The sequence below is a fragment of the Ascaphus truei genome, chromosome 8 (genome assembly GCF_040206685.1).
Source record: "Ascaphus truei isolate aAscTru1 chromosome 8, aAscTru1.hap1, whole genome shotgun sequence".
Taxonomy (NCBI): Eukaryota; Metazoa; Chordata; class Amphibia; order Anura; family Ascaphidae; genus Ascaphus; species Ascaphus truei.
The window spans coordinates 58,969,950-58,997,777 of record NC_134490.1 but is presented as its reverse complement, the minus strand read 5'-3'; the positions used below and the strand labels follow the sequence as shown (position 1 = coordinate 58,997,777).

At 47.8% G+C, this 27,828-nt stretch overlaps 1 protein-coding gene across 9 annotated transcripts in view; it reads left to right on the top strand.

Annotated features, from left to right (window-relative positions):
- The window catches only part of MGMT (O-6-methylguanine-DNA methyltransferase), a 416,384-nt gene that overhangs the window by 287,887 nt on the left and 100,669 nt on the right, over window positions 1-27,828 (top strand). The gene's annotated exons all lie outside the window — the stretch shown is intronic.

Sequence of the window (27,828 nt, the reverse complement as noted above, 5' to 3'; positions counted from 1 at the left end):
CTAACTCACCCAGTCACTAACTCACCCACCCACAGAGAGAGGGCAATGGGGAGCAGAGATAGGGGGTGAGTGGACAGAGAGGGGGAGCGGGATCATTCAATCCCGGGCAACTCCGGGTATATCAGCTAGTCTATTATATAGATACACATCCTTTGCACCACTGTCAGTGCTTTGACTGGGGAATTTACCCCTTGAGCACTTTGACTGGTATCCACTACATCTGGCAGAATATAGTCTCTACTGTTTGTTTTGTGTGCTCCCCCATTATTTGTTTATTTTCCTCTGCTTTAAGGTCAGGGTTGTGGTTTTGAGATTTAGGGCCTTTACGCACTGAGCCCCTCCTACTGCTAGCAATATAGCAATATACTGATACGGGTTCTCCATTAAATTTGCAGTAATAATTATACAATTATACACTTTATATAAGTGCAAAAAAAAAATAATATATTAAAAATACTTCAGTCTACTAAATGGGGAAAAAAAACCTTGATTGGGTTTTTGTTGAGAATACCTCCGCAGAGACTTTGGTGGAACCGTATAAATAATGCATCACCTAATAGTACTTGACAGTTAGAAATGCGTTATACGAAAACTCATACATTAAAATATAAATAAATGTTTTACTCTATGGAAATCTTCTCTTTCGCATTTTACAAATATACGAGTCTACGTAGGACGTATTACTCGCACTATAAAGGCTAAAAGAATATCGGGGTAACGCAGATTTTTCTTCTCTGAGATTAGAGAATATTTTTTACATTCTTCCTTAATTCCCATCTTTCTATTTAAATCCCTAATTGTTGTATTGTAATGTTGATATTGTGTGTGAGCTTGGATACATTGTATGTGACCATATTCATTCATTTTCCAACAATAAAGCTACATAAATGTTCCAAGTACCATCAACAAACATAGTAATAATGGTTATCGGCGAGTTACAAATGTACCACTTTAACAAGCACATGTGACAAATTATATTTGATTGTTTATGGGCTGTCCCGTATTCAAATCAATAGGCTGGAAAGGAAGGTGTCTACTGGTGCCTTGCTTACTACAGTACATGGTATAAATATGCACTTTTATTTGGTTTAATATGTATATGTGTATATATATATATATTTATATATATATATATATATATTTATATATATGTGTGTGTATATATATATATATATATTTATATATATATATATATATATTTATATATATATATATATATATTTATATATATGTATATTTATATATATATATATACACACACACACACACACACACACTATATCGTCTTTTCCTTTGATTCTGTGTTTTTTGTTTAATTTGTTTTTTTAGCAAATAATGAAACCTATTTATTAAAGTTTCCCAGGTGCAAGACTGGTTCAGAAAAAACTGCACCAGATTTATGAAATAAATAAACTCCATTACTTATAATTGCTTTTGAATATGTTACTCCAGTTATGTCGGAGGGTTGCAGCCAGGGGACTGATGAACAAACCCTTTAAATTTCGCTATTTGCCTGGCTAAATTCTTGCTCTTTTTTAAAAATCCATAAATCGGTGTATACTGTATATTCGAGAGTATTCGTCGCTAACATATGTTTTCATTCAGTGCAAATTGCATCACATTCAATAACCTTTACTGTCCAGAAGTAAATAAGCCCGAAACACAACAGCTTATCAAAGTAGCTACTGTAACCATCTAATTTTGGCGCCTCAACTATTAATATTGCAGTATAGATTTCTTAAGTTTTGCAGTCAAATGTATCTGAAATAACAGTATGTGACACAATAGACGTCTTGCCTGGTCATTTCCACACTTGGCTCCAATACCTTGCTGTGGTTAGCACTTTGCCCTTTGTTTGCATGCCTCAGCCAGTGTAATGATTTCTGATGTCTGTATAAAAGCCATTTGTCTGCATCCACAACCCATCACACATTCACTGATATCTTCCTAATGGTCCTCACTGCACACAGATGAATCGCAATAAGTGTATAGATACATTTTGATTAAAGCTGCTGCCACGTAAATGAGCGGAGGATCTTTAGGCAAAACTAAAGCCTGTTCCTTGATTATTGTTCTTTTGTTCTAGTCTATTGGAGTAGTATTGTCCTGCACTCCGCGGTAAGACCACATAAAATTATAATATACGCAAGGTTTATAAACATATTGAATGACAAAGATACTCATAGAGTTGTACAGCATCACACTGTTCACTGGAGTAAACCTAACCTCATGGGGTAACGGTAGATAAAGCAAGCCACACTGATGTTAAGCCAGTGGATTCCTTTGGTAAACATGTCTGTTGTGTGCCTGACCCACAACTTATCACTATTACAAGCAAGTATATCATGTGGTTTTAAATCCTTCATTTCTGGAGAAGCTAGGCTCCAAGCCCATCCAGCGTTGAAGGGTTAATTCCATGTTACCAGTGAAAACAGAGTGGGCCAAACCTTTTTCCCACTGAACGTTGAATATTGTACAATCTATCCTAAACGCTGCTGCCAGAATCACTCTACTCTTTCCTAAATCTGTCTCAGCGTCTCCCCTGCTGAAATCCCTCTCCTGGCTTCCTACCAAATCCTGCATCACACACTCAATTCTCCTCCTCACTTTTAAAGCTTTACAGTCTTCTGCGCCTCCGTACATCTCAGCCCTAATTTCTCGTTATGCACCATCCCGACTCTTGCGTTCTGCTCACGGATGTCTTCTTTCTACCCCCTTTGTATTTAAGCCCTCTCCCACCTTTAATCTTTCTCATTGACTGCCCCACACCTCTGGAATGCCCTTCCCCTCAGTACCCGACTAGCACCCTCTCTATCCACCTTTAAAACCCACCTTAAGACCCACTTGCTTAAAGAAGCATATGAGTAGCACCGTAGCTAATACTATATCCAAGATACATAAAGCTTGGCCCCTGCAGACGCACTTACCAGAATGCCCTCCTACTGTACTGTATCTGTATGTTCTTCCTATCAATTAGATTGTAAGCTCTTCGGAGCAGAGACTCCTCTTCCCAAATGTTGCTTTTATGCCTGAAGCATTTATTCCCATGATCTGTTATTAGTATTATTTGTTGTTTATATGATTGTCACGTGTATTACTGCTGTCAAGCGCTATGTACATTAATGGTGCTATATAAATAGACATACATACTGTACATACTGCTTTCCAATGTCATTGGGATGTAACAGTTTCACAACATTTGATTGTAATGCTTTGTGTCCAATGCTTCAATGAAAACAAATGTGGAATCCTGGGGTCAGTAGTCCTTGTAGAAACACGTGTAGTCATCTGTATATTATTATTAGGACTTAATACATTCCAGAAGATTGTTGAAACATCGAAGAATGGTTATTGGCAAAAAGATGTGAGACTAAGATGGAGATAGTAGCAGCGGGAATAACGTAAAGTCGCAATCTATTTTAAGGGCTAGATCCACAAAGCCCTGTTAAATCAGGGCTCATAACGCAAAGATACCTAAATCAGTAACAGGCGTTATTTCCCCTGAGGTTAACGCATATTCACAAAGCTAATTATATGCAAAAACAACGGCCGTACTCCATCTCATTAGCATACACTTAAAGTCATGTTTGCTTCTAATAAAGTGACGTTGAGTGTGTCTTAGCCTTACTCTTAGGCCTCGGACATGGTAAAAAAGACAGCGCTGAGCCAGCACACTTACTTCCTGCATCTGGTATATGTGTGGCTTTAGCAGGCGCTTCTGCACGCTTCCGCAGGCGTGCAGAGGCGTGCAGAATTGCAGGAGACAGATTGATTTTAGTTTTCGCGCGGAGGGCCGGTCACGTGACCGGCAAAAGCCAATGGCACTCAGTGACGTCAGCGCAGTGATGTGAGGCGCTAGCCACGCCTCCCGCACCGCCTCCCACCCGCCGCTCAAGCGCGCTCGCTGATGCTCATGCCAGGACACAAAAAAGCTCCTGCTTGAGCAGTAGAGCATGAGCGTCAGTACGGCTCAGCGCGGTATTTTTTACCATGTCCGCGGCCTTATCCAGACCCTGAAATAGGTCTTGAACGCAAGTTAAGAAAAAGAAGACAGTGAAATAACGCTATGTTAGTTAACTCATGCCTAACTGTGGCTTTACACCCATCCAGACCCTATAAAAGCCCTAATTGAGGCTATGGATGTGAGTTTTGGCATTGCTTCAGTGTCATGAAATTGTTGGGGTCAGGGGAGCTCCTGACATTACACGTGATGTCACTAAAGGAAGCTATTCTTGTATGGGATTTTTTTTAGAGAGGCTTATTTCTGCCACTAGCTTATTCGGATAATGGTGTGTTTCTGGCCCTAGAGGGCACATGGGTTTTTAAAATATATTTATATTTTTAACAAAACATTTTTTTGAAGCTGCAGTTCAAACATTTTATTCAATATGAACATCAATACAATCTACACACTGACAAAGAGAAAAAAGAGAAAAAGGTAAGCCGGCGCCAGTTCAAACCGTGACGTGCAAAGTCCAAATCAAGTCTTTTAGTGATGGTGATGAGCAAAGTGCAGATTTCCTCCAAAACGTGACGTGATATGTGAAAAAACAAAGAGAGAATTATGGTGCAGTATGTCAAATTGAGGATATAAAAACATATAACACTGACAACATTTAACAAACAAGACAGACTCACAACAACAACTAGCCAGACAAATATTAATAAAAAGCTATTTAATGACAACTAATGCAGAATTCTGGATAATTTCACACACTAATCCGGGGGGGCAAAATCGTTGCCCTACTCACAGGATGCAGGATATTTGAAAGCAGTAGGACTGGAAGCACTTTCTGTGGATCCAAGATGGCGACCGGAGCTCACTCTCTGGCGTCCCCACGTGTGGCAGATGCTGTACGGAGCTCCAGAGGGTCTGGATCAATGATGCTGCTACGCGTGTCTCTCTCTCCTCCTGCCGGTTTCAAATTCTCCTTCTCTCCTGTACCCAGCCGTGCGGTGTACTCTCCACGAATAATAAGCTTCTAAAAACGAGTCCTCCCAACGCGTTTCATGCGCATGCGCGCACTTTTTCAAGTGATTAGATAAGTTGCTGATCAATCGTTCTCTTGTAATCGATCGCTGAAGATTCGGCTCAGGGTTAACTAAATGCATCCTAGGTCCTCTTCTGCTTCACTGACAAGCAACGTTCTGTGAGGAATATCATGTGCCCAGGCAGGCACAAGATTCCATTGGTTCACTGCTAGAGAGGGCATGACTCAAAAGGTGATGCTGTTTCAGAAGGGGATGTGACTTTGTATATGGTTGCTATAGGAACAAAAATGCTTGTTACATTAGAATACATTAAAATATATATATATTTTTTTTAAATGCTAAAAGTATTTTCTCATAGTACTGAACTGATTTATTAATGATAATATTTATTTAAAAAAAAAAAAAAAAGAAACACATGTAGGATATTGCTTGAACTGCAGCTTTAAAGTTCTAACTCTTTGCTGTTCGGTTGTATGGACCACACATCCAGCCATCCAACAACTTTTGCGAAGTTGGTGGAAGAAATTTACAGAGGGTTAATGAATGGGTACAGTATGGGGCAGAGCAAACAAGTCACATGCAGAAATAAATATATACATATGGACCACAAAGAAAGTGAAAGGAATATATATGTCGGGGGGGGGGGGGGGGTTCCCATTCCTCAAGAGCCACAAACAGGTCAGGTTTTAAGGATACTTCAGCACAGGTGGCTCAATCAGTAGCTGAAGCAGGGATATCCTAAAAACCTGACCTGTTGAGGGCCCTTGAGGACTGGAGTTGGGCACTCCTGATGTATTTGATTAAAAATGAGTTTGTGTGTATCTAGTTAAAGCATACAAACAAAGTGAACTATCACAGTATCACAGTATGACAGAAATGTGAGTGTGTGTGTGAGACAAGATTTATAGAGTACAGTATTTGTTAGATCGAGGTAACTGTTATTCCCAAACCACCCCCCCCCCCCCCCATTTGCATTAATGCCGACTTTAGTAAGAGTAAATCATGGACACAGTTTACCTTGTGTTTTGCTTGATAGAGTAATAAGGGGATTCCTGCAGTTAGGCTGAACTTTTTATGGAGAAAACACTAATTTAATGTTCAGAGGATGTAGAACAAAATATAAAGGATATGTCAGGACGAGCTCACCACAAACGAGGCGGGACCGCGGTGCTGAGGTGGGATAGGATATAATGCCACCCACAGCCACTAGGGCACGTCTTGAGATTAGAATGGTCTGGGAGTCCGAGTCGGGGCAGGAGAGGTACGGATGGTAGAGGGTGCTGTTAGCCAAGTCCGGGGTAGAGAGAGAGACGTAATCGTTTACAGTTTGCCGGGTTCGGGGTGCCAGAGGTGCGGAGAGTCATATTGCCGTAAGCCAAGTTCGGGATGCCAGAGGTGCGGAGGGTCGTAGAGGAAGCCGGTTCGGTACACTAGGAAGACTACAAAACAAGACAGGACAGGACTAGGGAGGCAGAGAGTGATGAGAACAACTGGTTCTATGCTCAGCCGGCGAGTTACTGAAACTGTAGGGTATATATGGGAGAGAGGGTCCAATGGCAGCGCAGCAAGGTGGGGGTGTGTGGAAGGGCCAGGCTACGGCAGGGATAGGTCCAGCATGAGTCCCAGGGGAGGAGCAATAAAGCCCAGTAGTAAGGCTGCATTTGATTGCAGCAATGGTTTGAGGTGCTGTGCCTTTAAGGGGTTGGTGCGCCTCCGTGTGGCCGCGCCTTCATGTAGCTGCGCTTGCGGGCGTGTGACCGGGCATACCTGCAGCACCAACATTAGAAGAGGAGCACTGGCGTGCGCGCGCGCACCCACATAGAGCTGCGATTAGCGTCCTGGAGGAAGGCTGCCTGCGTGCAGCGGGAGGACCCGGCGGAGCTGCAGGTGAGTGGGGAGCACGCAGTGGGCGGCGTGACTCCAGGATCGTTACAGTACCCCCCCCCTTCAGGGGCGACCTCCAGCTTGGCTTGGGATTCCTACGATGGAAAGCCTGGACGAGTCGAGGCGCGTGGAGATCTCGGTGGGGAATCCATGAGCGTTCCTCTGGTCCGAACCCCCTCCAGTGGACCAGGTATTGTACTCCTCCTCTGGAGATCCTAGAATCCAGGATAGACTGAACCTCGTACTCCTGTTGACCTTGGATCAGAAGAGGGAGTGGAGGAGAAGTGGTCTTGGAAAAACGAGGACTCTGAAATGCTGGTTTTAGCAAAGATACATGAAAGATCGAGGGTGGAAGACGCAGACGATAAGCCACAGGATTAATCCTCCTGACCACGGGAAAGGGACCGAGGAACTTGGGTGCCAGCTTCATAGTAGGGACCTTAAGTCGTATATTCCTGGATGAAAGCCATACCCTGTCTCCTGGAGCGAACTCCGGAACCTGGCGTCGAAGGCGATCTGCCTGGAGTTTCTGTCTCCCAGTGGCCACCTTTAAGTTCTCCTGAATCCTCCTCCATAAGTCTTTCAGCCGGGAGATACGCTTGTTGACCGCTGGTACCCCTGAGGATAGAGGAGAGAAGGGTAAGCGGGAAGGATGAAAGCCAAAATTTATAAAGAAGGGAGATTCTTGAGTGGAGTCATTACGAAGGGAGTTGAGAGCAAACTCGGCCCAAGGAAGCAGATCCACCCAGTCATCCTGTGTATCGGTTATAAAACATCAAAGGTATTGTTCCAGGTTTTGGTTGGCTCTCTCCGTCTGCCCACTGGTCTGTGGATGGTATCCAGAGGAGAATTGTAATGAAATGCCCAATTTTCGAGAAAAGGCTCGCCAAAATCTTGACACAAATTGAGACCCTCGGACTGAAACGATGGTCAAGGGTACTCCATGGAGACGAAAGATTTCCTGGACAAAAACATCCGCCAGCCTGGAGGAATTCGGAAGACCCCTCAAGGTGTGTCTGTTTGGACAAACAATCAATTACCACAAGAATAGTATTCATCCCTTTGGAGGTTGGGAGCTCTACGATAAAATCCATAGAAATATGGTTCCAGGGACGGTCTGGGATGGTTAATGGAAGAAGGCCTGCTGGTCTGACCCGGGGTACTTTGTTGCGAGCACATGTGCCACACGCTTTCACAAACTCCTCCACATCTTTAGACCTCTCTGGCCACCAGAAGGTTCGCTGGACAAGGTCGTTAGTTTTCCATATCTCTGGGTGTCCTGCCGATTTAGAGGAATGGCACCACTCGAGGACTCTCTTGCGATGTTGCGGTGCCGTGCAGAGCCTTCCCTCCGAAACCTTGAACCCCATAGGAGCCTGTGATTGCTCGGATCGAATCTTGTCCATGATATCGAAAGAGTTGGCGGATACAATAAATTTAGAGGGAATAATCGTCTCTAGCTGCTCTTCAGACCTATCCTCTGCAAGGCACTGTCGAGACAGGGCATCCGCCTTCAGGTTTTTGGAGCCTGGAACGAAGGAGATGAAGTAATTGAACCGTGAGAAGAATAATGCCCAGCGGGCTTGTCGCGCGCTCAATCGACGTGCCCCTTCTACTGTAAGTAGAGGAGGTTCTTATGGTCTGTGAGGATGGTTATGGGAGTTTCCGTGCCTTCTAAGAGGTTTCTCCATTCTTCTAATGCCAACTTGATTGCCAAGAGCTCCCGGTTACCAACATCATAATTCCGTTCTGCGGAAGAAAATTTCTTCGAAAAGAAGGCACATGGTTGTAGTCTGGCTAAGGGGGAAGTCCTTTGGGACAGGACAGCGCCAGCCCCGACTTCAGAGGCATCCACTTCATGGGTAAATGGGAGTTTAGGGTCTGGGTGGGTGAGGATAGGAGCAGACACGAAAGCCTTTTGGAGAAGATTAAATGCCAGCATAGCGGATTCGGACCATGACGAGGGATCTGCACCTTTCTTGGTTAGAGCGGTGATGGGAGATACCGTGGTGGAAAAATTGCGAATGAAGCGACGGTAGTAGTTTGCAAAACCTAGAAAGCGTTGCACGGCTTTAAGGGTGGTCGGACGGGGCCAGTCCAGAATGGCCTTTAGTTTCGCTGGATCCATATTGAACCCGGAGTCAGAGATAATGTATCCCAGGAATGCTACGGACGTCAGATGGAACTGGCATTTCTCCAATTTAGCAAAGAGATGGTTTTCCCGGAGGCGTAACAGCACCTGTTGAACGTGTTTGATGTGTTCTTGGGTGGATTTAGAAAAGATTAGGATGTCGTCTATGTAAACAATAAGGAATTTGTTAAGAATGTCCCGGAAAATCTCGTTGACAAAGTCCTGAAAGACTGCTGGCGCGTTGCACAGGCCAAACGGCATGACCAGGTACTCATAATGGCCGTCATGGGTGTTAAAAGCAGTCTTCCACTCGTCCCCCTCGCGTATCCTTACCAAATTGTAGGCGCCCCTTAGGTCCAGTTTAGAAAAAACAGTTGCTCCTTGAAGGCGGTCGAAGAGCTCCGAAATCAAAGGTAGCGGGTAGCGGTTCTTGCAGGTGATGTTATTCAAACCCCGGTAATCGATGCATGGACGAAGAGACCCGTCCTTCTTCTTTACAAAAAAGAAGCCCGCTCCGACTGGGGAGGAGGACTTTCGGATGAAACCCCTCTCTAAATTCTCCGCAATGTAAGTGTTCATGGCTTTAGTCTCTGGGAGAGAGAGTGGGTAGGATCGTCCCCTGGGAAGAACTGCCCCGGGCAGCAGGTCGATCGGACAGTTGAAAGGTCGGTGCAGAGGTAGAACCTCGGATCGTGCTTTGTCGAACACATCGCGGAATTCCAAATATACAGTAGGCAAGGAGTCGACCTTCTCTGGCAGGGTACACAAACCACCAAACTTCTGGAACAGCCTGGTACAGGTCTTGGCACATTGAGCACCCCACTGGATGGGTTCCCGGTTGGTCCAGTCGATGTGAGGATTGTGGACTTGGAGCCAAGGAAGACCCAGAATCAACTCAATGGAGGGAGTGTGGATGACATCTAGGGTAATGATCTCCGTATGCGCGTCGACGAACTGCAGTAGGAGAGGCACCGAACTGCAGTAGGAGAGGCACCGTCTGAAGTGTGATGAAGGCCGGCTGTAGAGGTCGACCATCAATGGCCTCCAGACCCACTGGCATCCTCTTGCTGATAAGTTGAATATTGTTCCGTCTAGCAAAGGTTTGATCGATGAAATTGCCTGCAGAACCGGAGTCCACGAATGCCTGTGCTTGAGTATGAAACCCCTCTCCAGACAGCGTCACTGGCAGCAGGATCCTGGTGGGAAGGACGTCCTTGATGATGGGGGAGAGAGGCAGTGTTCCCAACGAGACTCTCTGGGACCTCATTGGGATTTAGCGTTTCTCGGCTTATGGGGACACTGGAGCACTAAGTGACCGGAATTGCCACAGTACATACAGAGACCTGCACTGCGCCAGCGTTGTTTCTCGGCAGAGGACAGCTTATTCCCTCCCAATTGCATTGGTTCCGGGACGTCCAAAGATGGGGGTGTTGAAGACACGAACGATGGGGCGAGAGACCTTGAAGCCCGTTGACGGTAACAAGAACGTTCAGTCCTCCGCTCCTGCAGACGCTGGTCCACCCAAATGCACAGGCCGATCAAATCCTCTAGGTTAGTAGGACGTTCTCGCACCGCGAGCTCATCCTTTAGGGATTCTGACAGGCCCTGCCAAAACGCCGAAGATAGTGCTTCATTGTTCCATCCCGTCTCAGCAGCAAGGTTGCGGAACTCCACAGCGTACCGGGCGACGGAACGATCTGCCTGGGTTATGTGGTGGAGAGGGGAAGCTGCCGTTAATTGCCGCGCAGGTGTGTCGAAGACCCTTCGGAACTCATGGGCGAAGAGGTCGATGTCCTGTGTGATGGGCGCTTGTTGTTCCCAAATGGGAGAGGCCCAGGCCAGCGCCTCGTCGGAGAGAAGACCCACGATATAGGCGACCTTAGAAATTGAGGAAACAAAACGAGAGGGTGAGAGTTGGAATTTGATGAAACATTGATTAAGGAAACCCCTACATCCTTGGGGATCCCCAGCATAGCGGTTAGGGGCAGGAATTCGGGGTTCCATAGCAGACGGAGGAGATGCAAAGACTGTTGCGGAGGCTGTAGAGGCCATGGGTGAAGGTCCCAGACTGGATTCGTGTGAGAATTTAAAGTACGCTCCACCTCAGCGGGGTCCATGTTTGTAGGGCTGAGCATAATGTCAGGAAGAGCTCACCACAAACGAGGCGGGACCACGGTGCTGAGGTGGGATAGGATATAACGCCACCCACAGCCACGAGGGCACGTCTTGAGAGTAGAATGGTCTGGGAGTCCGAGTCGGGGCAGGAGAGGTACGGATGGTAGAGGGTGCTGTTAGCCAAGTCCGGGGTAGAGAGAGAGACGTAATCGTTTACAGTTTGCCGGGTTCGGGGTGCCAGAGGTGCGGAGAGTCGTATTGCCGTAAGCCAAGTTCGGGATGCCAGAGGTGCGGAGGGTCGTAGAGGAAGCCGGTTCGGTACACGAGGAAGACTGCAAAACAAGACAGGACAGGACTAGGGAGGCAGAGAGTGATGAGAACAACTGGTTCTATGCTCAGCCGGCGAGTTAGTGAAACTGTAGGGTATATATGGGAGAGAGGGTCCAATGGCAGTGCAGCAAGGTGGGGGTGTGTGGAAGGGCCAGGCTACGGCAGGGATAGGTCCAGCATGAGTCCCAGGGGAGGAGCAATAAAGCCCAGTAGTAAGGCTGCATTTGATTGCAGCAATGGTTTGAGGTGCTGTGCCTTTAAGGGGTTGGTGCGCCTCCGTGTGGCCGCGCCTCCGTGTAGCTGCGCTTGCGGGCGTGTGACCGGGCATACCTGCAGAACCAACATTAGAAGAGGAGCACTGGCGTGCGCACGCGCGCGCCCACTTGGAGCTGCGATCGGCGTCCTGGAGGAAGCCTGCCTGCGTGCCGCGGGAGGACCCGGCGGAGCTGCAGGTGAGTGGGGAGCACGCCGAGGGCGGCGTGACTCCCGGATCGTTACAGGATAATACAATGATTCAATATATTGTAATCTCAAAAAGACTTTCTTTGTGCCTAATCCTTCTGTTACTATGCTACATCTCTGAGACTGTTCTGTGCAGAATATTTTGTGGAACCAGCAGGGCCGCAGACAAATTTCCCGAGGCCCAGGACTAGAGTTACGTCTGGACCCCCCCACGACGCTATTCCTATTTCACTCTGCCTCCCCCCATTTCACACCTCACGAGTCCCCCTATTTCCCACCCTCTTTCCATGTATTTCTCTCCCCTGCGTCTCACTCCCTCTTTTACTCACTCACTCCATCCCTCTCCTCTCACTCGCCCCCACTTCCGTCAACTTCCCTACTCTCAATCAATCCCGCCCCACAAAATACATATGTAGCCCCCTTTCCCTATGCCCAAGGGAACCACACGGGCGACTACGCGTGCTGCTGTACTTGTTGCTCACAGGAGGCCTAACCCTGGGAGCATGGGGCGAGCTCTATCTCCTTGCGTGTAGAGCCTCCACCTATGAGGGATCCCAGCGTTGGCAGGATAACCCCTCACAGGAACCGTATACACAGTAGTAAGCAATATACCACACAAAGTATATACTAACCTTTACTGTACACACACTAAACACACACAACACAATAAACAGTACCCACAGAATCACAGTGACCCAACACGTGGTGCTTCCCCCAATGTACCATTGTATCAATAACTCCTGATGTCCATCCCAGCACTCCCCACCCAAATGTGAGGTAGCGCTACCCCCTGTAACTCTTGGTGCACATTGGGTTCCTGCCTGGGTACTCCAGTACCCAGGTGCTGCTTGTCGTGGTGGGTTGAAGCTGATCCCACATTGTGGGGCCTCTGACACAAATCCTCTCTCTACTAAGGGGGTCCGTATCCTCCTTGCTGTGTGAGCTCCAGCCGGAGGGTCTCACAAAATGTCTGTGGAGCTTGTAACCTGATCCCAGGCCGCAGGGTACCATGTGGCCGTACGGTCACCAGTGTTACAGTACTACTATGGTGCTAAAGGGGAAGAGTCCCTATCAGGGGCCTTCCCTGCAACACTCCGATGGGGTGGCTCAGGGCCTAGCTGGGGCCTAAGGGGCAAGATCTAGGCCTAGCCCATGAAGCACTGCTCCCTGGACACTACCTTCTGTCTTGCAGCCCTCCGTCCAACTGAGCACGCAGGCTCCTTGTCCCAAAGGATATCCTGTCTCTTTCAGGCTTGTTCAATCCCATTGGCTGGTACAGCCCACCTAATCTCCCTCCCCCTGAGATTTTTGGGACTCGTATTCCAGCTGTAGTCTTTGCGGAGCCAAAACTTAAATGACCACCGCACTCCTGACTGCGCATGTGCAAATAACAATATGGCCATCCCCACACTCCCGATACTGCGCTGAGCTCTGGCGGGCAACCCAGCAGTTCCCCCTCACCGGAGGTAAGAAGGGAGACTGCAATACATATAACCCCAACCTCCCAATACTTATTAACAAGCCCCCCGCTCCCCCCAATACATATTAACAAGCCCCCCGCTCCCCCAATACATATTAACAAGCCCCCCGCTCCCCCAATACATATTAACAAGCCCCCCGCTCCCCCAATACATATTAAAAAGCCCCCACCCCCATACATATTAAAAAGCCCCCACTCCCCCAATACATATTAAAAAGCCCCCCATACATATTAAAAAGCCCCCACTCCCCAATACATATTAAAAAGCCCCCCATACATATTAAAAAGCCCCCACTCCCCCAATACATATTAAAAAGCCCCCCATACATATTAAAAAGCCCCTGCTCCCCAATACATATTAAAAAGCCCCCCGCTCCCCCCAATACATTTAAAAAATCCCCCCACTCCCCAAATACATTTTAAAAAGACCCCCGCTCCTCCAATACATATAAAAAAGACCCAACCCCAATACATTTTTAAAAGGCCCTCCCTCCCCCAGTACATTAAAAAAAAAAACAAAAAAAAAAAACAGAATTACCTTGTGGCTGGTCTGTGGGGGGCCGGCACTGTGGGGGGCGCCGAAGCGCAGGACAGTTTTTTCTTCCGACCTCTTGCCAGGCTGGCTACTGCTCCTCTTGCGGCCGGGCCCCGGCTCACCCTCACTGCAGGCCTCTATCCCTCTGTCCCATGCCGAGCTAGCGCATGCCGTGTCTCCCTCCATGCCGTCGCGCCCTGGAAGTTGGGCCAAGCCTACTTCCGGCGCGCTGATATCACAGAGGCCCGTCGGCTTTGGACAGTGATAGAGGCTTGCAGGCATCTGAGAGAGAGCCGGGGCCTGGCTGCGAGAGGACCGGCAACTGGGCCTGGTCAGAGGTCGGGTCCCCCCACCCTGCAGGCCCAGGACACCTGTCCCCGCTGTCCCTCCCTCTCGGCGGCCCTGGGAACCAGTAACACTTGACAACAAGAAATAAATTAGTGTCATAATTAAGATACCACCAGCAAATGCCTCTTGGATTTAAACAGTTTTTTCATTGTTATTTTCTTCTATATCTTTCAATGACATATTATTGCACATTCACTGGACATACTTGAAAACCGAGATTGATATGATTTTTTTTATAAATAAAGAAATAATAAATATGTATCATACTGTGCAACATAGAGCACCTATCTTTAATAAATATTTGAGGGGGGAAAGATAGCACATTGTGGCATTGTATAGTGTTTTTAATTTCCTGTAGAAAATATCAATAATTTTTAGTTCTGTAACAAAAAGTGGCATATGTAGTTTTAGCATGACAAAAACCAGAAATTGACAGATTGCATAATCAGGAAAAAGGAAGATAGGAACCACTGTAGAAGGCATAAAAGGGTCAAGAAATGTTCCGTCACCATAATGTGTGTGTTCATTACTCGAGCAGGGAGTGCTGTTTTATTTTCAAATCTAGTAAACATTAATAATCACCAGAAATTTGTAAAGCCCAGTACTATTAGGTTGATAATGTGAACATTACATCGAATTTGTTATTTGCCACCTGTTTTTTATTTTCTACCAGCAAAAGGTTTCAACATGTTGCACACATTTCAAATAGGGGCCAGAGGACGCCCACACATTTTCCAGACACCAATAACAGTGTGCGGTATTTTAAAAAGATGTTGGAGGAAGCCAAGTAACCAAGCTAACTGTCAGGCAGATTCAAGTTGCACAACTGCAGCTGGTAACACAAGCTGACATGTACGGAGGAATATTTTATATATGGATGAACTGCTGTTGAACAATTTTGAGCAAGCAAGCTCTCCATCAACATCAGCCATGCACACCTTTCTAAACATTTTGTTTTTATGGAAACGGTTTAAAATACACAGCGTAAGAGAGGCCCTTGTTATGTATGTGTGTGTTTCCCTTTTACATTTGTAGTCATAAAACAGTTGAGAGAATGGTTCCTTTCCATAATCCCTTAACTGGCATTCATTTTCTCTTATTTAATATGTTAATTTAGTGTCTTATTCTTTCAACCACTGAACAAGAAATGTTGTCAAAAAGGCAATAAGTTGCTCAGTGGCAGATGAAATAAATAAGACTTGTTCATTTTAGTTAAGCAGGTAAATGCCCTATACTGTATGTAGTAGTGGTTGAAGCACACTCAGAACTGGTTAGCATGCAGCATCCCATGGACCGCTCTCCCCTTTTTGGTCAGTAAAAGAAAGGAATCAGATACAGAGTTCAAGTATAGCCAAAAAAGCTACAGCATACCAGCATTAGAGTTGAGGTGAAAGGAGAAAGTAGTTTGTTCATGTACAGCAGACATCACACTGGGAGCCCAACGTTTCCAATTACTGAGGAAGGTCTTGCACGTGGGCGGAAACATTGGGCTTGCAGTATGATGTCTGCCGTACATGAATAAACTACATTCTCGTTTCACCTCAACTCCAGTCCTCCGATGCTGTAGTTTTTATTTTTTTTTTTAAATCTCTACTTGGATTCTACATTTTACCAAAGCTGGGTTCTACATGAAGACTTTTGGCTTTGCCTTTGCCTTTGCCTTTGTGTATGTACTGGTACTGATTTACCAAGTAGAATGTCCACTAATTTTTCATTGCAATCTTTTATTTGTCCCCTCCAGTGTCTGCAGTCAGCAACAGAATACATTCTGTCCATTAAGGTTTCTATGGGACAAGGAAGGGTTTAGTCTATGGCTTGGTCATGGATTTCTGCTAAGATACTCTTGGCTGGGTCATATTCCCCCATATTTACTAAACAGTCTTCTGACATAACGTACCTTGACCTAAATGGGCTCTATGGTGTCTTCCAGTGCAGAAGGTGCCTTCTGCACCTAGCAAATCTGGTCCAGTCCCTACTTCTACCCTGTACCTCAGCTAAAGTAAATGTAACCCTTTCTTCTCATCAAATGAAGTTCACACATACGATAATAGCAGATATGTTCTATATACATATAATAATAATGTTTAATAATAATGTTTATCATTTTGCCAGGTTTCACCCATGGCTGGCTGCAAAAATGTTTGCTGTAGATTTGTACAGGTCATTGGAATTAAATGATGTTTTATACATATACAGCATTTTAATATTATTCACATTTCAAAAGTGCACATTGAAGCTCATTTTAACAGATAACCACCACTTTTTCATCCGCCCTGATACTTTTATTTCCTGCCCTGCATCTGTCTCTTTTTGGGGGTGCTCACTCTCCACCAACAAAATGACTACAGGCCTACCCCACATTAACATACGCAATGGGTCCAGAGCATGTATGTAAAGCGAAAATGTACTTAAAGGGAAGCACTACCTTTTTTCCACTTATCTATGTTTCGGTACAGGTAGGGAGCCGGTATTGATATTCAGGACGTTCTGACAGGCGCATGCGCGAGCTGCCATTTGTCTATTGGGTGAGGGGAACCAGCGCGTCACTACTACGGCAGTCTGTAGGGCAGAATAAGTGTCCGTACTCGCAAAGCGAGCGTACGGACATAGTGTTGTGGTGCTATTGAAAATATGTCCTTACTCGCAAGTGTACTTAAAGTGAGTGCCAGTCCCATTGTACAGCCCATACCTGCTTTAATGCAGCAATCCAAGCTGCCGATCCCCCCTCCCCTTTTATATGTGCATCAATACAATCCATACAAGTAATTAGCTAAGTTGCCAATTGATCCATTCTTCTATGATCGATCAACGAAGATTCAGCTCGGGGTTAACTAAATGACTGTCAGTGCAGCAGAAGAGGATCAATGATGCAATGTTCTGTGGGGAAGATCATGTAACCAATAAGTCACTATATACAATTGGTGCACTGCTGGAGAGAGGGCAGGGCTCAAAAAGGGGTGTACCAGAGCCTGTTTCAGAAGAGGAAGTGGATGTGACTTTGTAAATGGTTGCTATAGAAACAAAAAATGCTTGTTACATTATAATCAGGACTCGACAAATTAGACAAAAAGTTACTCGCCCCCCCCAATTTTTTTTTTTGTCTTATTGTAATGCCCCTCACTTTACACGCTGGTGAGTCTTTAAAGCTGCAGACCATATCGTACATGTGTGTTTTTTTAATAAATCAGTTCTGTATTATGAGAAAATACTTGTAGCAAATTTTTAATTTTTTTAAACACCTCTGAATGACAATTTTTGGTGTATTATAATCAGGGCTCGACAAATGCACTCGCCCACTCTCCTGGGGTGAGTGCATTTTGCCCTCTGTCGAGTCTTACTGGCGGCGGTGTGGTGCGGTATCTCCCGGCATTCTCTTGTGTCTCTCCCTCAAACTCCAGAGTCTTTCCCTCTGCAACTCATGTGAAAATGGCTGTGCGGCGTCAAACGATACTGCGTTGCCATGACAACAGGATGTTGCATGACACACAGCATCCCGTTGTCATCGATTTTCACATGAGTTGCAGAGGGAAAGACACTGGAGTTTGAGGAAGAGACGCAGGAGAATGCCGGGAGATACCGCACCACACCGCCGCCAGTAAGACTCTACAGCTGGCAAAATGCACTTGCCCCAGGTGCGTGGTCGAGTGCATTTGTCGAGCCCTGATTATAATACACCAAAAATTGTCATTCAGAGGTGTTTAAAAAAAAATACAAATTTGCTACAAGTATTTTCTCATAATACATGTAGCCCTTTTTGTGACACCTACACTAAGGAACTACTGTGGTGCATGTACCTGTGACTTCAGGAGCTCTGAGCCTCCGCTATATGGGAGCCTGGGGTCATACCGTTATTTATCTTGGTGCAGCGCCTCCACTTACCCAGGATCCCCATGTTAGAGATTATACCCTGAATAAGAACATAACAACAGTATTATGCAACAGCAACCTTTTATATAGAATGCATAAAGCTCAAATGATCGGCAGCATTAACATATAACATCACACACACACCGTGGCTCGGCCACACCTTATTGGGGATAATGTCCTGTACATAGGTGGCTCTGCCACTCTCCCTAGGAGTATGTCTTATAACCAGAAATTGTATGATACCGTAGGATTTTGCACGGTGGGCCCAATTAGTTAGTGGGAGGCGGGATCAGCGCCTGGTGACCGGTGTAGGTGCACTTGTAGATAATGATACCTTCCGGTCACTGCGATGACCGTCACACTCCACGCAGGGTCCTAGCGTTGCTCCAGCCTTTCGCCGTCACTCCTTGCTGCAGCGCCGTCTGCACCCAATCCAATATGGCGGCCGCAGCTCCGCAGTCAAACCAAACTAATGGGAAATGTCCCTACCATCTAGGGCCGTCCTTACAAAACAGCACCCTACGATGACAGGGGAATACTCCTCGGGCCGGGGGAATACCCTTCACCTAAGCGGACGGGTCACTGACCCTCCGCTCGCGCACCCGAGGTTCTGCCAACCTCCTCCTTCACCTCCCTCTCTGCTCTGCCCCACCGCCCACACGCATCCGGTTCCTCTATCTAGAGTCTCGCACCCGATTGGTCCTCAGCCTCAGCTGACTCTCTCGCAGTTCGGAGTTCAGAGTTCAAACCCCCAAAGTCTCCACAGATTGGTTGCCCTTCGCGCGCTTCTCTCGCGCATGCGCAGCCCAACTTGTACACAGTGACCTTGCTGACAGAAGGAATAATATGGCGCTGCCTTTGTGATTGACAGCGCGGAACCTTTAGATATATATATGCACATCCTTACATTCTCCCCTCTCCAGAATCCAACGTCCCCGCTGGACTACCTAAACCACATATATATATATCTATTTACACAACACTTCTCCCTTAAATTAGGTTACACATATCATTGAGCAGCACTACCATAGATTGCATTCTATGCCGAGCCCACTGCTGAGCCTCATAATGGGGTGCCCCAAATTGGTCATATACCATTCGCATGGGGGGCCGACTGGTTCTTTGACTTTGCCGAGGTTGATTCTCCTCTGCTTCCTCTGCAGAGTGTCCAGTCTCAACTGGTATTTCCATCTCTACCCTGGAGGGGTTATCAGCCTCAGTACAGTCTCTCTGGGGTGTGAAACATGGACTTTGTGGATCTAGGGACTGACTCACTGTAGTCAAATGGTCAATGTTCGGGCCAAGAGGCTCTTTACCCGTAGCTCCTTCGGGAGATGCCTCCGCGGCCGGAAGGCCCCTTTGAGAGGTTCCTTCCATTGGATCCTCAGAGGTGGCAATTTTTACAGTCTCTGGGCCATCCTCTAGGATCCCAACTTCTCCATCAATTGGTGTAGCAGGTAGTTCCAACTCATCGTTCCCTACTTGAGGTATGGGAAGTAGATGATTCCTATGCCACACTTTTACGCGGCCTTCAGAGTCCTTTATCCGATACACGGGAAGGCCAGGCATTTGTGACTCCACTTCGTACACACCTTCCCGCCACCGGTCCGCCAATTTATGTTTCCCAGGAACACCTAAGTTGCGCAAGAGGACCGCATCTCCGGGGTGAATTTCCTTGTGACGTACTTTGTGATCATAGCGCCTTTTATTTCCCGCATTCAATTGCGCTGTCGTTCGTTCAGCCAACTTATAAGCCAGCTGTAAGCTGTCCCTTAGCCGCTGCACATATCGAAAATGCGTTCGGTTGGATACCCCATCAGTAGATATCCGCAAGCGTACGTCCACCGGTAACCGGGCTTCTCTTCCGAACATTAAAAAATACGGAGTGTACCCTGTAGACTCATGTCGGGTACAATTATACGCATGTACCAATGCCTCGACGTGTTTACTCCACTCCGTCTTTTGCGGGCTCGTCAAAGTTCCTAGCATATCTAACAAAGTGCGATTGAACCGCTCGGGCAAAGCATCCCCTTCGGGGTGGTACGGGGTAGTACGCGACTTGGCAATGTTCAGTAGTGTGAGCAACTCCCGTATCAGTGTACTCTCAAAATCTCTGCCCTGATCAGAGTGAAGACGATTGGGTAACCCATAGTGAATGAAATATTTCTCCCACAGTACTCGGGCCACCGTTACGGCCTTCTAGTCTTTCGTAGGGAACGCTTGGGCGTACCTAGTGTAGTGGTCAGTGATCACGAGAACATTACTAACGCCCCGACTGTCGGGCTCGATACAGAGAAAATCCATACACACCAAATCCATGGGGCCCGAGCTTTTCAGGTGGGCCATGGGGGCCGCCCTGGTGGGCAGTGTCTTCCTCTGTAAACAGCGATTACACCTCCGACAATGCTGCTCCACAGACTCCCTCATTCTAGGCCAATAGAACCTATCCTGTAGTAGCCCAAATGTCTTGTCAATGCCCAGGTGTCCATGGTCGTCGTGAAGGGCCCGGAGGACTAGGGTTCTCAAGCGTTCCGGCAAAAACAGCTGACGCCGATCGGGATGGTTATGATAGGGGATCACCCGATATAACAAACAATTGTCCATTTCGAACTTCCCAAACTCATTTGACAGGAGTTTCACCAAGTCTTTGGGGGCGCGCTTCAGTGTAGAAGGGTTATCTTGTTGTACCGCCTGACGGGCTAGCTCCACTATGGGGTCTTGAGTTTGATAATGCACTAGATCCCTCCACGAGATGATATTATCTTCAGTGATATTCATCCCTTCTTGACCTTGATATGCCCGAGGAATGGCCCGTGAATGACATCCCAACGAATCAGCAACCCGTAATTCCGAGAAGGCTACTTGGTTGTCGACTACCGCAGCCACGGAGCAGAGGGCGCGGATCCCGGGACCCGGTATCTCTTCCCAGACTTCCTCATCCGGGGTGGACTGAAGGCCAGGTCGACGAGACAGGGCGTCGGCCCCTATGTTGGTGGGTCCTGGTTTGTATTTGAGACTGAAACTATAGTTGGCCAGGGCGGCCAACCAACGGTGTCCCGTGGCATCCAATTTGGCGGATGTATTTATATAGGTCATGGGGTTATTGTCCGTGCGTACTTCGAACTGTACCCCATACAGATAGTCGTGCAGCTTGTCCACCACAGCCCATTTTAGAGCCAAGAATTCCAGTTTATGGACCGGATAGTTCTGTTCGCTAGGGGTCAAGCTTCGGCTCGCATAGGCCACCGGACGTAGCCCGGTCTCATACTTCTGATGCAAAACCGCCCCTAATCCGCTAAGGCTAGCATCAACATGTAGAACATAGTCTCTTTCGGGGTCCGCGTAGGCCAAGACGGGGGCCTGGGTGAGGCTGGCCTTTAAGTTCTTGAATGCCTGTTCACATTCTGGAGTCCATGTCTTCCCAAAGGGTGTCTGCGACGAGATTCCTTTCTTTCCGGTTTCTCCCGGATATCCTTTTAGAAGATCATTCAGTCGCTTGGCCTTGCTGGAATAGCTCTCAACGAACCGCCGATAATAACCACAAAACCCCAAGAAGGACCGCAACTCTTGAACATTTTGAGGTCTGGGCCAATTCACCACCGCCTCTATCTTCCCTGGGTCGGTGGATACCCCATCAGCCGATACAATATGACCCACATACGTCACAGAGGACCGACAGAATTTGCATTTGTCCAGCGACAGTTTTAGACCCTCCCCCTGAAGTCTATCCAGCACCTTCATCAGCCTCTCGGAGTGCTCCTCTAGAGTCCGCCCGAACACGATAATGTCGTCCAAGTACACTAAGCACTCTCGCGGGTTAAGGTCCCCGAGGGTTTTTTCCATTAGTCTCTGGAACGTGGCCGGGGCACCGCAGATCCCTTGCGGCATGCGGGTAAATTGGTAAAACCCTAATGGACAGATGAAGGCCGTTTTTTCTTGGTCTTCCTGGCCCATGGGCACTTGATAATATCCGGACCTGAGGTCGAGCCCACTGAACCATTTGCTCCCCGTCAGAGCATTCAGGAGATCCTCGATTCTGGGCAGTGTGTACTGATCGGGAATAGTACGGGTATTCAGAGTCCTGTAATCCACACATAGACGGACCGTCCCGTTCTTCTTGCGGACTACCACAATGGGTGAGGCGTAAGGGCTCCGAGATTCCTGCACGATGCCAGCCGTTTTCATCTCGTCTATTAACCCCCTCACTTCGTCCATATCCCTGAGGGCAAGCCGGCGGGAGCGCTTCCGGAAGGGGGTAGCGTCGCTCATTCGGATGGTATGGTGGGCGCTGCGACTGCAACCCACGTCCATATCACCAGTGGAGAACACACCCCTTCGGTCGTGTAGCTCGTTCTGCAGAATCTCCCTCCATTCATCCGGAAGTGCCGAGTCGCCGAAGTCAAACTCTAACACTGACTCGACGGTAGTAGATGAGCACCTAGATGGTCCCGTCGAACCCTCCTCTTCGGGAGTTACTGGGTATATCCTTCCCAGCGTCTGCCGCCGGTCAATAGTCAGTGGGTACGGGGATATATTCTGCACGTACACCCCAGTGCGCCTCGGAATCTTCCCGGGCCATTCCTTGATAGAGGCCAATACTTTGTAGCCCCAACGTTGTTCGTCCTGGGCCACACTTTCCACGGTGAAGAGTTGATCCCCCCACCGTCGTCGGGGGTAACGGCAAGCGGCGACCATCATTCGTCCTTCCCCCGGGGGAATTTGAGTCGGTCCCCGTTCTTGGCTGTAAAGGACGCCATACTCTTCCTCAGTTGCAATTCTACCGCAGACCTCTTGGAGGGCGGGACAGGCCGCTAAGGCCAGCAGTGGGGCTTCCCCCGCTTCTTGCAAAAACTGGCGGAATACTGCACGTACAATGTCAGTGTTGGTCCCCAAGATGATTGGGGCGCTGGGGTGGTCCTGAGGTTCGGGGCACACTAAGGCCTCTACTTCCATGGGATGATGTTTACCAGTATTCAGCTGAAGAATATCTAACTGCACCTTCACTACACCGTCTATGGGGTAATCTTCACGACTCAATCCCCGTAGTCGTAAGGCGTCCGCAGATAACAACGGTAGTTGATGCAGGTGTTGGTCGTAGAAGGGCCGGTATACGATGGTCACTTGGGATCCCGTATCCAACAATGCGGCGGCATAGATGCCCTCGATGACGACGCGAATAATGGAGGCGGGACCAATTCGGGGGTTCTGAGAGGGCAGTAACGCCTTTTTATCCTCCAGGGGTTGGCACGGCATCGATTGCGCCGGTCGGGACGACGTCCTACGCAAGGTGGGGCAGTGGGCCCGCAAATGCCCCATCTTTCCACATGCGTAACACTGCATTTGGCTAAGGTAAGCCTCGTCTCTCCTGGTTGGGGGACTCCGCCCAGTCGGGGGACGAGGTCTGGGTGCCACTGGGGTAGGGACATCCTCGGGATCGGGATCCCCAGGTTCGGGCACGTCGGGCTTTGGGTCCACTTTCTTGGCTTCTTTACCCCCGGGCGGTGGCTTCTTCCCGGTGGCTAAGTCACGCCCTAACAAAACCATCTCGTGCGCTTGGACCCGATCCATTAAGTCGTGAAACGATAGGGCTTGTCCGGGCGTTATGCAGCTACTGACCCGCACCGACACGGGGTGTAGGGGTAGGAGGCCCCTCAGCAACTGAGTGGTACGTATTCCGTTGGCTTCTTTCCGTGGCAACACGCCTTTCCTCACCATATTCCAGAGATCCAGGTGTAGTCGCCTGAGAAAATCGGATACCATCTCCCCTTCCTTCTGGGCTAACGCATGAAATTTCGACATCAAAGTGTACATGTCCACCGGAGCTCCATACGCCTTGGTTAGGCAGTAGATGAGATCTGCCGCATCAGCTTCCGGGTTGTCGTCTCGGTAGTAGTGCACCATGTGGGACGCAGGGGGCCGTAAGCACTCGACGATGCGCTGTCTGCGGACCGCGTCCGTGCAGGTCCATTCAGGTAGTACCTGTTCGGTATGATCCAGCCAGTCCTCTATCCCTACTTCCCCTTGGGGCGTGGGTTTCTCCCCGGAGAAGGCCTTTAACTTCCTGTACTGGAGCGACTGGGTGGTATTGTGGATAGCGGCAGCTAAGGCGGGCAAAGAGGAGTCTCCCGGTAAGCTATCCCCGACAGCGGGGTAAGCGTCCAATCTTGATAGGCTAAGTCGGTTGAGGCTAGCCCGCAGGCCGGACGGGGTAGAGGAGGAGCCTAGGCTCAGGGCTGCGGGCCAGTGAGGGTGCAGGCCACGGTCAGGGGAGTGGTCGGGGCCTCCCGTCGCGGCGCCAACGGTGGGGGTATACTCTCTCCGGGGTGTGGAAGTGGCCAGGGGCGCAGGGGTGTCCGCCTGGACTATGGGACAGCGCACCCCCGGGGCCTCGGGCAGCAGCAGTATACGGGGCAAAGCCTCGGGGCATATATCTTGTTCAGTGGCATACAAGATCCGGCGCCAGGTCTGGTCGCGGTCATAAAAATGGTCTTGTACTTGGGCATTGTCCAGGAGAGGAAGCTTTCGGACCTGCTCGGTCACTGTGCCTAACGAGATCATGGCGGGGACATGGCCCAGCGCGAAAACACGGTTCAAGGGAATCCCGCGCCGTTGGGCCCACTTGCGCACCTCGAGCGCCGAGGGCACCGACATGATGTGGGTTGGTTGCACAATAGAGACAAAAAAAAATGTGGGGGCACCCCAGGTCTAAGATCTCAGCAGCGCCTCCAAATGTAGCCCTTTTTGTGACACCTACACTAAGGAACTACTGTGGTGCATGTACCTGTGACTTCAGGAGCTCTGAGCCTCCGCTATATGGGAGCCTGGGGTCATACCGTTATTTATCTTGGTGCAGCGCCTCCACTTACCCAGGATCCCCATGTTAGAGATTATACCCTGAATAAGAACATAACAACAGTATTATGCAACAGCAACCTTTTATATAGAATGCATAAAGCTCAAATGATCGGCAGCATTAACATATAACATCACACACACACCGTGGCTCGGCCACACCTTATTGGGGATAATGTCCTGTACATAGGTGGCTCTGCCACTCTCCCTAGGAGTATGTCTTATAACCAGAAATTGTATGATACCGTAGGATTTTGCACGGTGGGCCCAATTAGTTAGTGGGAGGCGGGATCAGCGCCTGGTGACCGGTGTAGGTGCACTTGTAGATAATGATACCTTCCGGTCACTGCGATGACCGTCACACTCCACGCAGGGTCCTAGCGTTGCTCCAGCCTTTCGCCGTCACTCCTTGCTGCAGCGCCGTCTGCACCCAATCCAATATGGCGGCCGCAGCTCCGCAGTCAAACCACACTAATGGGAAATGTCCCTACCATCTAGGGCCGTCCTTACAAAACAGCACCCTACGATGACAGGGGAATACTCCTCGGGCCGGGGGAATACCCTTCACCTAAGCGGACGGGTCACTGACCCTCCGCTCGCGCACCCGAGGTTCTGCCAACCTCCTCCTTCACCTCCCTCTCTGCTCTGCCCCACCGCCCACACGCATCCGGTTCCTCTATCTAGAGTCTCGCACCCGATTGGTCCTCAGCCTCAGCTGACTCTCTCGCAGTTCGGAGTTCAGAGTTCAAACCCCCAAAGTCTCCACAGATTGGTTGCCCTTCGCGCGCTTCTCTCGCGCATGCGCAGCCCAACTTGTACACAGTGACCTTGCTGACAGAAGGAATAATATGGCGCTGCCTTTGTGATTGACAGCGCGGAACCTTTAGATATATATATATGCACATCCTTACATACAGAACTGATTTTTTTTTTTTTTTTAAAACACACATGTACGATATGGTCTACAGCATTAAATGTGCACTAATCTTTCAGTGACCTCCAAAGATTATAAAGTTTGGAAGAGGACAAGTTCCCATAATCTTCCTAGCTCTACACCTATGAAAGAAAGAGTTCAGCTAAAGATATATATATATATATATATATATATATATGTAGAGCTAGGAAGATTAGGGGTAAGATTCATATATATTAATATATATTGTCACTTGGTAAACAATTGTTTGGGGGTTTGTGACCCCTCTGTCCGGGTTTTAAGATCATCCCACTTTTAAATGGCGGCCTTGTTATGCACCTGTGAATGACCGGTCTATTAAGACAGCTCTCGCTCCATTAGAGAGGGTGAAAGCTTTTTGCGGGTGCAGTAGTGTTAAGAATTGCAAAAGATGGGATACCTTGGTGTGGTTTACACGCTTAAACTGCTTTGGCCAAAGAATTTAACTAAATTACCCTAACTTCCGAAAAGAAAAGCAGATAAGTATTTACACGATATTATGTGTCATATTGGATGTAGCACGGAGGCTTTTTGACTTTTGTTATATACACTAGGTCACAATCCCAGTAGCACGCCTTCTGACAAATATATGTGGTGGGTTTGGGTTCTGAGCTTGAAGGGGTTGTGTGTGTTTGTAAAGATATATGTTCTGTTAGTCTGCCGTGTTTGTGCTGGGGACAAGATTTACATTTGGTTCCAGGTGCCCAGGAATTCTAGGTGACATTGACATTCTTGGTACTGACTGCCAACTAGGGTTTTTGCTAGGAACAGAGAACTCTGAATCCTGTACATGTTTTGACTGGCACAAATGCCTTGTAAATTGTCCTTCTGGGAGTTTGTCTTCATGAAAACCATGTCAGATGTTGGTATAGAGACTTTAAAGTGGATAATAAAACATGTTAACAGTTATTAAATTGTTATACTACTCATAACATGCATAGGGAAAACTTGTATGAGAACTTACAACGTACAAGTAAAGAAAAAAGACTATGGGGCCTATTCTGCTAGTACTGAAGTTGTCATTGCCAAACTGCACATTTTGGCAGGTACAGAAAGAGCGGAATGAAATGTGTGAAAAACAGGTGCTCTTTGCTGCAAACCGCTTCTTCTGAACCGCGTCTAAAACAAGTGTCAAAACGCCCAGATTGCACTTTCTTCAGAAGCATAGTGGCCTGAGGTGATGCTAACTCCATCCCAATCTGATTTATGGATTTTGCTCTTTCAGCCAAACTCATATTTTAGGCTCTTCATGTAACTTACAATACCAATCTCACCACCCTTGAGGTAGTGTTAAAAAAAAAAAATGCAAGTTCTTAGAAGCAGTTTGCATAACGGAGCTATGAGAATAGCAGTTGTGGGTAAAAAATAAAACAGTTGAGGGTCTTTTTTGACAAACCGATCGGATTGTCATAACACGAGTAAAACCGCTTCTAAATAAAGAAGTTTAGACGCGGTTTGGACATGCGAGAAGGGCTTACAGAAATAGCAAAGCATGCCAGTACGATTCTAAAGAGCACTTTAGAAGCAGTTTGTCACTCTTCGGCAATACCAGAATAGGCCCCTAAATATGATTAATACATCGTTGATAACTATTTTGGAATAGCTGAGAGACGGGACAGTGTGGTATATTTCCAAGCCTCCATGCACATCCCAAACTGTCTGCCGCAATAGAGACAGAAGTAAAAGCAAGGATTCATTTGGTGTGGAATCTGGGTAAAGAGTGAAGACCAACAGTGGCACAAACAGGGAGACAAAAGGCAGAACTGTGAGCAACAGAGGCAGTTTAAAGGAGAAATCCATGCCGGCATTTTTCATAATATGTAGCAGGGTGAACCTCCAGCCAGTGTGGGCGCTTACAAAACTCCTCAGCCTTAGGCCTC